This window comes from Mauremys reevesii, linkage group 1 (assembly GCF_016161935.1).
Source record: "Mauremys reevesii isolate NIE-2019 linkage group 1, ASM1616193v1, whole genome shotgun sequence".
Lineage (NCBI taxonomy): Eukaryota > Metazoa > Chordata > Testudines > Geoemydidae > Mauremys > Mauremys reevesii.
Window position 1 is genome coordinate 200432745 of NC_052623.1, and position 11743 is coordinate 200444487.

Consider the following 11743-nt stretch of genomic DNA (forward strand, 5'->3'; position numbering starts at 1 on the left):
CAACCATCTTTAGCCTTAAATGCTTGGATCTTCAGACATATGTTTTTTTAAATAAATTCTTCAAAAGATCACCCTTATCTAAAATACACATTTTAATTACTATAGTAAAAAATCTTACTTCCAAAGTCTTCCCCTTCTTTCTGTCCATCCTTTTCTCCCTTCACCCCCTCTCCACCCCCTGAAGGAAGCAACAGCCCTTTGCTTCCAGATATGGACAAAGAGTTTCCCTTTCTTTACTTCTGACTTTCTGAGGAACTAGTTTTAAGCAAAATCAGTACCTTAGTAAGATATCAAATCCTTTGTTATGCCTAAAATCTTTGGAAACATATTTTTTAAAGTTGGTGAAATTTCATAAACGTGTATTGTTAGGGAGATCACACACAGTAAATTAGTGTTCCCTTTTTTCTAAAAGCAATGAACATTGTTACAGCTGTCAGGATGGGTGAGTGGTCTAAGGTGCTGTGTTGCAGTCACCTCTGGAGATGGAGGTTCAAATCCCACTTCTGACACCAGCAATCTCTTTTTGGGGGAGGGATAGCTCAGTGGTTTGAGCATTGGCCTGCTAAACCCAGGCTTGTGAGTTCAGTCTTTGAGGGGGCCATTTAGGGAACTGGGATAAAAATCTGTCTGGGGATTGGCCCTGCTTTGAGCAGCAGGTTGGACTAGGTGACCTCCTAAGGTCCCTTCCAACCCTGATATTCTATGATTGTTATAAACACATTAAACCTCTGTGACTGATTAATTTAAAATGTCTGTTTCAGTGAGCTAAATATGTAGTAATCTGGAATAAGTACATTTAAAATATAAAATCAGCTTCAAATTACTGATTAAGAAAATGTAAAACAGAAAAGCTGCATCATGTATTCCATAATATTGAATGTTGTATTCAGCAAGACAGCTGACTCACCCTTACTACAAAGTTTTTGCAAATAAATGTCTGACAAACTTCAGGGCATATCAAAAAACCTGACTGACATTTTTTATTCACAAGTTTAGTGCTTTTAATTAGGTACCTTCTGCATGTCCATTCTGTGTGAGGGAGAAGGTACAGGGGTCTCTGCAGGGAACTGTGACTCTCCGCCACCATGAGGCGGGCCGGGCATCTTGTTATTCTTTCTGCCTTGACCCTCCGCCCCCGCCCCCGCCAGGCTGCAAGCTCAGGCTGCCATCGGTCATAGGGGCACCAGTTTAATAATACTGCATAGAGCCCCATAAATCCTAAAGACAGCCCAGGGGGTGCCAAAAAGCAGTGTCCTGGCTTGGCAGGGAAGAGCCACCTTCCAGAGGCACCGGAGAGCCAGAGTGTCCTGCTTGCAGCAGCGGCAAGCCCCAGCCATGGAGGAGCCGACGCGGCTTAGGGGGGCAAGAGCCCTGCAAAGGCAGTGGCGCCGCTAGCGGAGAGCAGCCATGCCCCTCGCCCCTCCTGCCCAGGCTGCAGCCTGGCACACACCCCGCCCCCCGGGGGCTCTTGCAGGCTGCACAGATGCATGCAGGCAGAGGCCCCTATGCGCCCCCCCCCCCCAGTTCCCTCCGTGCTACGCTCGGGCTCTGCGGCTCCCGGGCACATGAGCTGCCGCTGGGTGCAGGGCCCTGAGCCTGCTCCAGGAGGGGCAGCAGTGGCTCACATTCCCGGGAGCCGCAGAGCCCGAGCGTGGTGAGGCGCGAACTGTGGGGGCACACGGGGGCCTCTGCCCACATGCATCTGCTGCAGGAGCCCCCAGAAGGCGGCTCCTCCCTGCCAAGCTGCTGCAGTGGCCCAAGTCCGGCAAAGCGAGTGAGTGGACTCGTGGTGGGGGCCGCTGGGGTGGGGTGGGGTGGGGTGGGGAGGGCTCACAGGGGGGCTGTGCACACTCTAGGGGAGTTCAAGGGGCAGGGATGGGGGGAACATGGTCTGGGGAGCAGCCCCTGGGCACAGCTGGCCCCTGAGCAGGCTAGCCCCTAGGGTTTATAAAGGCTCGTTGGGATTTGCTCCTCAATGAACCGATGTTACCCAGGGTGGGGACCAGCGCAGCGGGCAAGCGGCTCAAGGTGGAAGTTTCACCTAGGATGCAAAATATCCTTGCACTGGCCCTGCCAAGGTTACAGCTGCTTTCACTTGAATAGCTGGAGAGTGCCAACTAATCTGGCCTTTTAGTAATTAGTCAATTATTCCCTTAAGGGTCCTATCCATTCCCCATAACGCCAATGAGAGTTTGCTGGCTTCTTTGGTGGATAATGTGAAGCAAACCATTGATCTCAGTCCAGCATCTAGTATCCACATCACTAAAATCACCACCACAATCATCGCTACTTTGTGCCCTTAGTTGTTGGTGTCAGTGGAGAGCTCTAGGATTAATTGAACTATCCACTCACTCCTTCAAGGTGTTCCCCACCTCAGGTCAGAGTTGAGGCAAGTTGGCAGAACTGCATGAGGAAGCTTGCCTGGATAATCCTGTTCTCTGGACAAGAAATTTCAATCCCCAAGGGTGTTAATCTGGCACTTTTCATCAGCACTAAATTAACTTAATTTAAAAAGAAGCTACTACATTCTGAAGCAATTATTGGTTCCTGAGATGTTAATTTTCATGCCAGGTATAGACAACACCCTGTTTTTTTTATATGCCATTCTGCCAAGTTGCATATTAAAATAAAGATTCATGAAGAAGTTTTACACTATGGCTCACCGTTCGCAACATGCAGCTACAGTATCAAAACCACAGAAGGCCTCACTGGTGCAGTTTACAATGCCCTCCAGTCTTCCACTCCCTGCATCCAGGCCTCAAGGAGAATTGGTTCTCACACATCCTCATCATTGCATAACGGATGGGTTGTCACACTGCATTCACAGTGAATAAATCAATTTGACTCGATTATAGGTAGAAGGAAAAGCTTGGATCCCCTGTGACAAATTGGGGGTGTCTGTGTCAAACTGTAAACTCCATTTTGTTTTGTAAGCAACTTTTTGTGATGGAACGTTCACTTTGAATTGTAACTTCCATGTTTGATTAGGACACCCAGGTGGCACTGAAAACCAGTCTAATCCTGAAGAAGTCAGTCTATTCATAGATTCATAGAATCATAGAATATCAGGGTTGGAAGGGACCTCAAGAGGTCATCTACTCCAACCCCCTGCTCAAAGCAGGACCAATCCCCAATTCTGGACACTGGTCAGTGCTTATGCCAGAGGCTGGGGCTCTGTGATGAGGGCTAATGATGAGAGAGCCATCAACTCAGTTTGTATCTCAACTACCCACCAGTTCACAAGAACCATGAACTCTACACAGAAAGCTGGCTGGGAGAAGGAATTGGAGTTTCACAGCCTAGAGAGCATGGGTAAGAAGGGTAGAGAGAGAGTTTTAAAAAGTGGCTGCTTCTCTAGGCAGGAGGCCAACCACTGCCACATGAAAGACAACCAAACCAAGAAGGCAGGAAGGCTGATGCTGGCCAAAGACAAGACTCATAGGAGGGGTAAGATCAGACCAAGGGGCTGAGTTGACCATTTTGTTGTTTTTCACAGTTCTGTAATTGTCTAGTGCTTTCAAGAGCAAAAGTACCCGTGCTTAAGAATTTCATTTGCTAAGCTGTGTTCCTTGCATTGCTGCCACATTGTCACTGAAGGGTTTAACTAGCACCTGGAGTTCCCACAGCCAGGTGAACTCTGGAGGAGGTGGGGTGGAATGTGTCCAAGTAACTTGGGGCTTGGAAGAGCTGGGGCACTGGTTTCAGGGCCTAAGGGGTCCCACTGCTCAAGAAGGGTATGATACATGAGATCTGCATCTGGGAATGTACATGAGATCTAGGAACCATGAACTGTCACTAGCCAGGCCCAAAGAAGCTCAGAAGTGTGTGGATCCAGGCATTGGGTCCATTTACACACAGACTAGCACCTGTCCAGGGAGGGGGACTAGACCAGGTTGTAAAAGCCCCAATGGGACTAGTGACCAATGCTATTTTCCCACTGCACTTGACCAGGATGTTACCAGCGTCTTTTCTTTTACATCTGCTCCTTGTCATAGTTATTCATGCTTTTGTTTTCTCCAGACTTGGTTAGTGTAACACATTCTACTTGGGGCTACATCTTAAGATAGCTCAGAAGCTTTACCCAATTCAAGGGTTCCTTCATTTTTCATAGCCTGGATCACATATTAACAAAGATTTTCTCCTGGAGCACCTTCTCCTCCATTCAAAATTACATGAACCAACTCCTCTTCCCACTCATGATCAAATAATATACCCATCAAAGCTACAGCAGCCACATTAGGGAGCTAATGAATTTGTAGCTTATTTTAATGGATGGTTAGCAGTTGAGAGGAAGGAGGAGATCACACCAAGTAGGCAGGCAGCTCACTGCAGATCACCAGCAAGTGGTGGTCCATGGAACACAGTTTTAGAATTGGTGCATAATGTGGCACCACCTTACTTAGCAGTGCTTTCCACAAAAAGCATGTTACAGCTGTTCCCCATTGATGTGCACTGGCTTCCATATTATTTCCACATAACATACATTTAAAGCATTTGTTTTAACTTCACACTCTATGGGCTATATTGAGGCAATTGAGGTTAGCTGAGGTTCTCAAGCTACCAGCCCCCATGGTTTAAAGTGGAAGGGTATGAAGACAGAGTACGTTCTATGAGGAGTTCTAAAATCCGGAATTCACTTCACCCTGGGTCAGACAGCCTGAATTTCCTGACCTTCAGGGTATATTGCATGATCTGTTCACTTTCCTATGCTTTTCCTCAGTGTGTGTGGGAGGAGGAAAGGGAAGGGCTGTTTGAGTGGGTAGAAATGGATGGAATGTTTTAGTTTAGGCAGGGTGGAGGATTTTTAATTATAGGCATTGATCCAATTTGTACATGTGTGTTTTTTCTAAAAAAAAAAAATGTGTATATGCCCCTAGTGCAGAATTCACCCCTGTACAGAAGGCCTATGCAGTACTTACAGCCTATTTAAACCCTCAACTTTTCTGCTCAGGGTGAATTTCACCCCTGGAGCAACAGGCATATTTTATATAAATCTAAATTAAAAAAACTCAATTTAGTTTATTCAAAATAACCTTTTATCAAAAAAACAGAAACCTCCAACACCACCAGACATGTTTCATGGGTACAGGGATTTCCCTACACTGCCCCAGAATTTTTCCAGCACCCTTCATGGTCAACTAGTTACATGCAGTGTGGCAATTTAGTCATTGGTTGGAAATTTGAATTGAAATTGAAACATTAATATACACTTTAAAAGCATATAAAGTGTATGATAAAATAATTGTACCTGAAAAAGCATAATAGGTTGGAAAATTTGAACAAAAACTAGCTTCTCACACAGCTGTGTTTTTTATGACAATGTCAGTCCATTCGTTTCTGGGATCTTGGCCAACCTAATAATTTAAATTATGATTTGTAAGCAAGGTCTGAATGAGATCTCCCCTGACAGCTAGTGAAGAGCTTGCAGGTAAGGGGGAAAGGCTTCAGGACCAGATTGTATTTATATGAACACACTTTCTCTGCCTAGGTATCCAGCAGACAGAGCTGCGTGGCCAAAGTGATCAATTTTGGCTGGTGTTGGGTTACAAATCATGTTAGTATTGAATGCAAGGGTAATGGAATGTTGTTATTCTTATTGTATGAGTAAAGGGCAGCAGAACTGTGCTTAGCCTGTCCCAATTGGGGGCTCACCCTCAACTGCACTGCACTGGTTAATCAGGGAGTTCAGATGCCAGCTCCCAGTGGAGAGAAAGAGGGTGGGGACAGGTGTTTTGCTTGGTGGGGTGGGCTCTGCCTAAGAATCACAAGCACTATTTGACCTGCTCCTCTCCCCCGTTAAACGACAGAGCTGATTCAGCTCCACAGAGAGTCCTTTGTTTTCTTAAGTGACCACTAGAGCTGAAATCACTGAGAGCTGGGTGGAATCTCAAGAGACCAACTCACAGAGGTCACAGTGGCAGGTGACGGCACAGAGCCATCGGCAATGGAACGGTACAACCAACAGTGGCCAGAGCAAGCAGCTAGAGGAATGAGCAAGGTGCCTTTTCACCCCTCCTCCTCTGAGAAGGTAAACTCATGCAAAAGCACCGCTGAACTCTGGGTCTCCATTGACCAAGGACAACAACAGTGAGCGGGGTGTGGGGCAGTGAGATGGGAGGGGGGCGTTAAAGGAACATTTGTTTGTTGGACTGTGTTGTAGTGACTTTGCTCAAGAATGCTAGATTTGTGACTAGGAAACATAAATGCAGAAAGCCTTTTAAGTCAGTCACTGTCAAGAACAATTTTACAAATTCTTAATGAGACTGCTAAGAATGCTGGAGATACAACACAGTTTATGCGAACAAACATGGCTGTTGCATCATATTTTCTATTTAAGCAAGAGATAACATTGGCCTCCAGTTTGCAGTGTGTGGTAAGTGCATTGTCACTTGTTAATCCCGATGTAGGATACTGGTTCCAAACAAGACCAGCAAATACTCACTATCTTTCTGCAAGAAACTCAACTGACTGGTTAGAAGCACACGGTGCAACAGTGAAAGACTCTGCAGTTGAAAAAATAAAGAACTCTTACCACATTCAAAAAAATTGCATATATGGCTGATGAATGCACTGATGCAAATAGGCATCAAGTATTAAATCATTGTGTACGTTATCTTGATGTTAGTGGTAGGCCAGCAGATACATTTCTAGATATGTAGACTATAGAAGACACGTCGGCTGCATCTGTAACAACCCACATCTTAGAAGAGTAAGATGCTTGTAAATTGAACTCCAAACAGATGGCTGCTTTTGCATTTGATGGAGTTGCAAACTTCTTTGGAAGACATGGTGGAGTACAAGCTTTGCTAAGAGAAAAGTGTAACCCTAATTTCTCCTGTACACACTCCAGAGGCCATCCACTCCAACTAGCACTAGTACGAGCTGCAGACTCTTCAAAAGACATTTTAAAAGCCATAAATGTAGTGTCTTCATTATAGTCTTTCTTTTTTTTTTCAGCAAGAGTCCAAAAAGACTGAACATCTTGGAAAAAATAGAAGATACACTGGGACTGAAGTTCAAATTATTCCAACCTGGAAGAATTTCTCATAAGTGATCCTTGGCTGTTGTCTTACAATTAGTGCAACTATTATTACTGGTTTTGGGAAGTTCCAAACAAGATGGGACAGATCTCAGTAGTGAGGCTACTTTTGCTACTACCTTCAGAGATTACTATCACCATTCTCTCTCTCATAAGTCTACTGTTGAAACCCTTTGGGGTGTTATACAATGCCATCCAGGCATCTGCTACAGCAGTAGTAGATCTTTGTCCAGCAATAGAAGCTACCCTTGGATCAATCAGAGAGATATCCATTGAAAATGTACTGGAAGAAGCAAAGACTTCAGTCCAGAAGTTGACTGATGAAGGCACTTATGTTGACTTCTTAAGTGAAGAGGACAAGAAGTGTTTGTTACGACAGCTGAAAAAGTACACAGACTTGATTCTTATAAATCTACAACAGTGACTTTTAGATTCTACTCAACCTCTAGAGAGCTTTTACAGATGCTTGTCCTATAAAACACCAACAGTTGAGTGGAGTGAGGAACTACCAGCAATGCAGCTGCCACATCATCAGGATAGAATATAGAATTTGAACACAGAGTGGAATATCATATGACAAATGAATAAATATTTGACATCAACTTCTTTTTTATTATCACTAGTGACTCGGCCTGATCTTTGTGCTATCTTTCCTTGGATGAAAGAAATAGGAATTCATCTTTTGCTACTCCAAACCTATTGAGTTATGACAGTTGTTCAGTTGAGTTCAGTTGTTCAGTTTAGACCAACTAGAGCAACAAAACAGCAAAGAGCAAAGCTTTTTTTTTAGAGTTCTGTTCTGCTGGTCTGAGTTGCTATAAGTTTGAGATATTGAGATTTGCTCCTCCCTTCTTTTGCTCAAAATAATAAATAAAAAAAATTAAAAAAAAATTTTTTTTAAAAAAAAATTTTCATCCCAGTTTAAAAGTTTTTTAGTTTTAAGTTTTTGGAGTTTCTTTTTCTTGCTCTCTCTATTTTCCATTCTGGTTTTTCCATTATTCATATTTCAAGATTTTTATCATTAGATTTTCTAGCAGCACGTGATATTTCTGACACTATTAAATGTTTTGTTCTCTGTAGGCATAGGCCCTGCCCTGCCCCTGCCTGGGGGGGGCAAGCTCCCATTGACTTCAATGGGAGCAGGATCTACCCCCATCATATTCATAAGAACAGCCATACTGGGTAAGACCAAAGGTCCATCTAGCCCAGTATCCTGTCTTCCAATGATATCTTTATTTTTTGAGCCCTGTTACAGTCTTGGCCTTCACAACATCTTCTGGCAAGGAGTTCCACAGGTTGACTGTGCATTGTTTGTTTGTTTTAAACCTGCTGCCTATTAATTTCGTTTGCAGGCTCACACTATTTGTGGCATTGCAGTTTACTTATTTAATGCTTGATCCTCCTGTTTTAACTCAGGTGATTAAGAGCTGATGATTAGACCCTTTGTGTAGTTAATAGTTTACCTGAAGCCTTTTAAACCAGTATATAATAAACAAAACACAGGCCCCGACTCAGTCTGTTGTGGGAGCCACATTGCTTCCCACATTTTAAAAATTGTTGCAACCTTAGCCCACTACATTGTTAGGCCTCCTACCCCGAATATTACACAGTCATTTAAAGGCACACTCCAGGACACTCTTAGTTAGTTTGGAACCAACAGCTAGATTTTTAAAAAAGATTTAAAAACCTAAACCTTATGTTTTGGGGTTTATTTGACCCCAACATGCACAAAAATGTAAAACAATGTCCGTGCCAAATCTGTGCCTCTTCATACATTATGTATTCTCAACCTAGGATGAGGTCAATCTTTCCGCACAGATTTTATCATCCTACCTGTGAAGGGCTCTGTGTAGCAAAAAAAAGTCACTAAAAAGGCAAAGGGTTTTTGTCCCTCTTTGGAACCCATAAGCACTTCCCAGGCCTTGGCTACACTTGAGAGTTACAGCACAGTAAAGCCACCAACAGTGCTGTAACTCACTTCCCATCCACACTGGCAAGGCACGTACAGCGCTGTATCTCCACGGTTACAGCGCTGCTTGTACTCCACCTCCCTGAGAGGAATAAAGAGTATTGCGCTGCTGCTGCTGCGCTGCGGCACCAGTGTGGCTGCCCAATGCGCTCTGATTGGCCTCCAGAAGTATTCGGCAGTATCCCACAATGCCTGTTCTAGCAACTCTGCTCATCAATTCAAACTCTACTGCCCTGACCTCAGGTGACCAACCACCAGACCCGCCCTTTAAATTCCCCGGGAATTTTAAAAATCCCCTTTCTGTTTGCTCAGCCAGGTGTGGAGTGCTATCAGTGAATCTTTCCAGGTGACCATGCCTCCACGCGCCAAAAGAGCCCCAGCATGGAGCAATGGCGAGTTGCTGGACCTCATCAGTGTTTGGGGGAAGGAAACTGTCCAGTCTCAGCTGCGCTCCAGCCGTAGGAATTACGATACCTTCGGGCAGATATCAAGGGCCATGATGGAAAGGGGCCATGACCGGGACGCATTGCAGTGCAGGATTAAAGTGAAGGAGCTGCGGAGTGCCTACCACAAAGCTCGCGAGGCAAACCGCTGTTCCGGCGCTGCCCCCACGACCTGCCATTTCTACAAAGAGCTGGACATGATACTTGGGGGTGACCCCACCTCCACTCCGAGCACCACCATGGACACTTCAGAGCAGGGGGAGGAGGAGGAGGAGGAGGAAAGCGGGAGTGAGGGTGCTGGGGTGGGGGGAGACACCCTGGAAATCCCTGGAGGCATGCAGCCAGGAGCTCTTCTCAAGCCAGGAGGAAGGTAGCCAGTCGCAGCAGCCGGTACTTGGTGGAGGACAAACAGAAGAGCAGGTTCCCGGTAAGCGGCTTTTATTTTCAGGAATGAAATTTTTCGGGACAGGAGGGTTAGGACTGCATGCATGCATGCCTAGATGCAGAATAGCGCATTGATGTGGTCTATCACATCACGGTAATCGGCCTCAGTAATCTCTTCGAAAGTCTCATCCAGAACGTGGGCAATGTGCTTGCACAGGTTTATTGGGAGAGCCACCGTGGTCCTTATCCCATTCAGGCTAATGTGTCCGCGCCACTGTGCCGTGAGGGGCGGGGGGACCATTGCTGCACACAGGCAAGCTGCATATGGGCCAGGGCGGAAGCCACATTGCAGTAGAAGACCCTCCCTTGCTTCCCAGGTCACCCTCAGCAGCAATAGATCTTCCAGGATAAACTCCTGTGGAAAATGTTGGGACAGTGTTCAGTGTAGGTGCCCCCTGCAGCTGTTGGCTCTCCCCAAGGCACAGAAACCCAGAGGGCAGTACAGCCCTGAAACAATCAGTCCCCCTTACTCACCATTTTGGGGTTCCCATGGGTTATGTGCACTCTCTTTGGAATGGGAAAATTATGCTATTGTGTAGACTGTGTGCCCTCCTTAAGTGCAGGGGAATCATTAATCTGTCTGGTATAAACAATGCTGCCTCTGTTAAGTGTTGCATTTTGCCTTTACAAATGCAACCTTGAGATCTCAGCTGTCTATGTTATCACCAGCCAAGAGACTGCAAAAACTCTGGAAGAGACCGCGAAAAAGCAAAGACGACATGCTGCACGAAGTGATGCATCAATCTCTTACAGAGAATCAAAAAGCGCAGGAGTGGAGGGAGAGCAAAAGCAGGATCCGCAAGGAAAATGCAGCGCACCGGAAGCAAAGCACAGAGCGGCTGATAAGCATCCTGGAGCACCAAGCGGACTCTATCCAGGTGCTCATAGCCATGCAGGTGGAGCACTACCGCACCCGCCCACCCCACCCCCTGCAGCCTTTGTCCCAAAACTCTTTCCCTTGTGCCCCCATGTCACCTCCAACCCACTTTCCCCAGCATCCGGGTTCTTACCGCCACCAGCTGCTTCCAACACCTGTATCTTCACCAACCAGCCCTGAGAACTACAACCCTTACCCTTTGCACCCAACCCCCATCACCATGCAGTATAGCCATCCTAAAGTGCAGCACTCATTGCACAGCACTCCAGACACGACATACACAAATCTGTGATTGTACCGTTCCCCACCCCACCCCCTTGCCCTTTCTGATTCCCAAACAGTTGTGTTTCTTTCAATAAATGAATTTTCTTTTCAATAAATGGATTTTTTGGCTTTGAAAATATTCTTTATTATTGCATAAAGTAAAAGATACCTTAGCCCAGGAAAGAAACAGGCACTGCAAATCAACTTAGCAAACACAGATTCCTACTAACATTGGAACCACTGCACTTCACTCCCATGCAGGGCACCGAACATTACTGTTGGTTTTCAGCCTCAAATTGCTCCCTCAAGGCATCCCTAGTCCTTGCAGCCCCATGCTGGGCCCCTCTAATAGCCCTGCTCTCTGGCTGTGCAAATTCAGCCTCCAGGTGTTGAACCTCAGAGGTCCATGCCTGACTGAATCTTTCACCCTTCCCTTCACAAACGTTATGGAGGGTACAGCACGTGGATATAACCGCGGGGATGCTGTTTTCACCCAAGTCCAGCTTCCCATACGGAGATCGCCAGCGGCCCTTTAAACGGCCAAAAGCACACTCCACAGTCATTCGGCACCGGCTCAGCCTGTAGTTGAACCACTCCTTGCTGCTGTCAAGGCTCCCTGTGTAGGGTTTCATGAGTCACGGCATTAATGGGTAAGCGGGGTCTCCAAGGATCACAATGGGCATTTCGACGTCCCCTACTGTGATCTT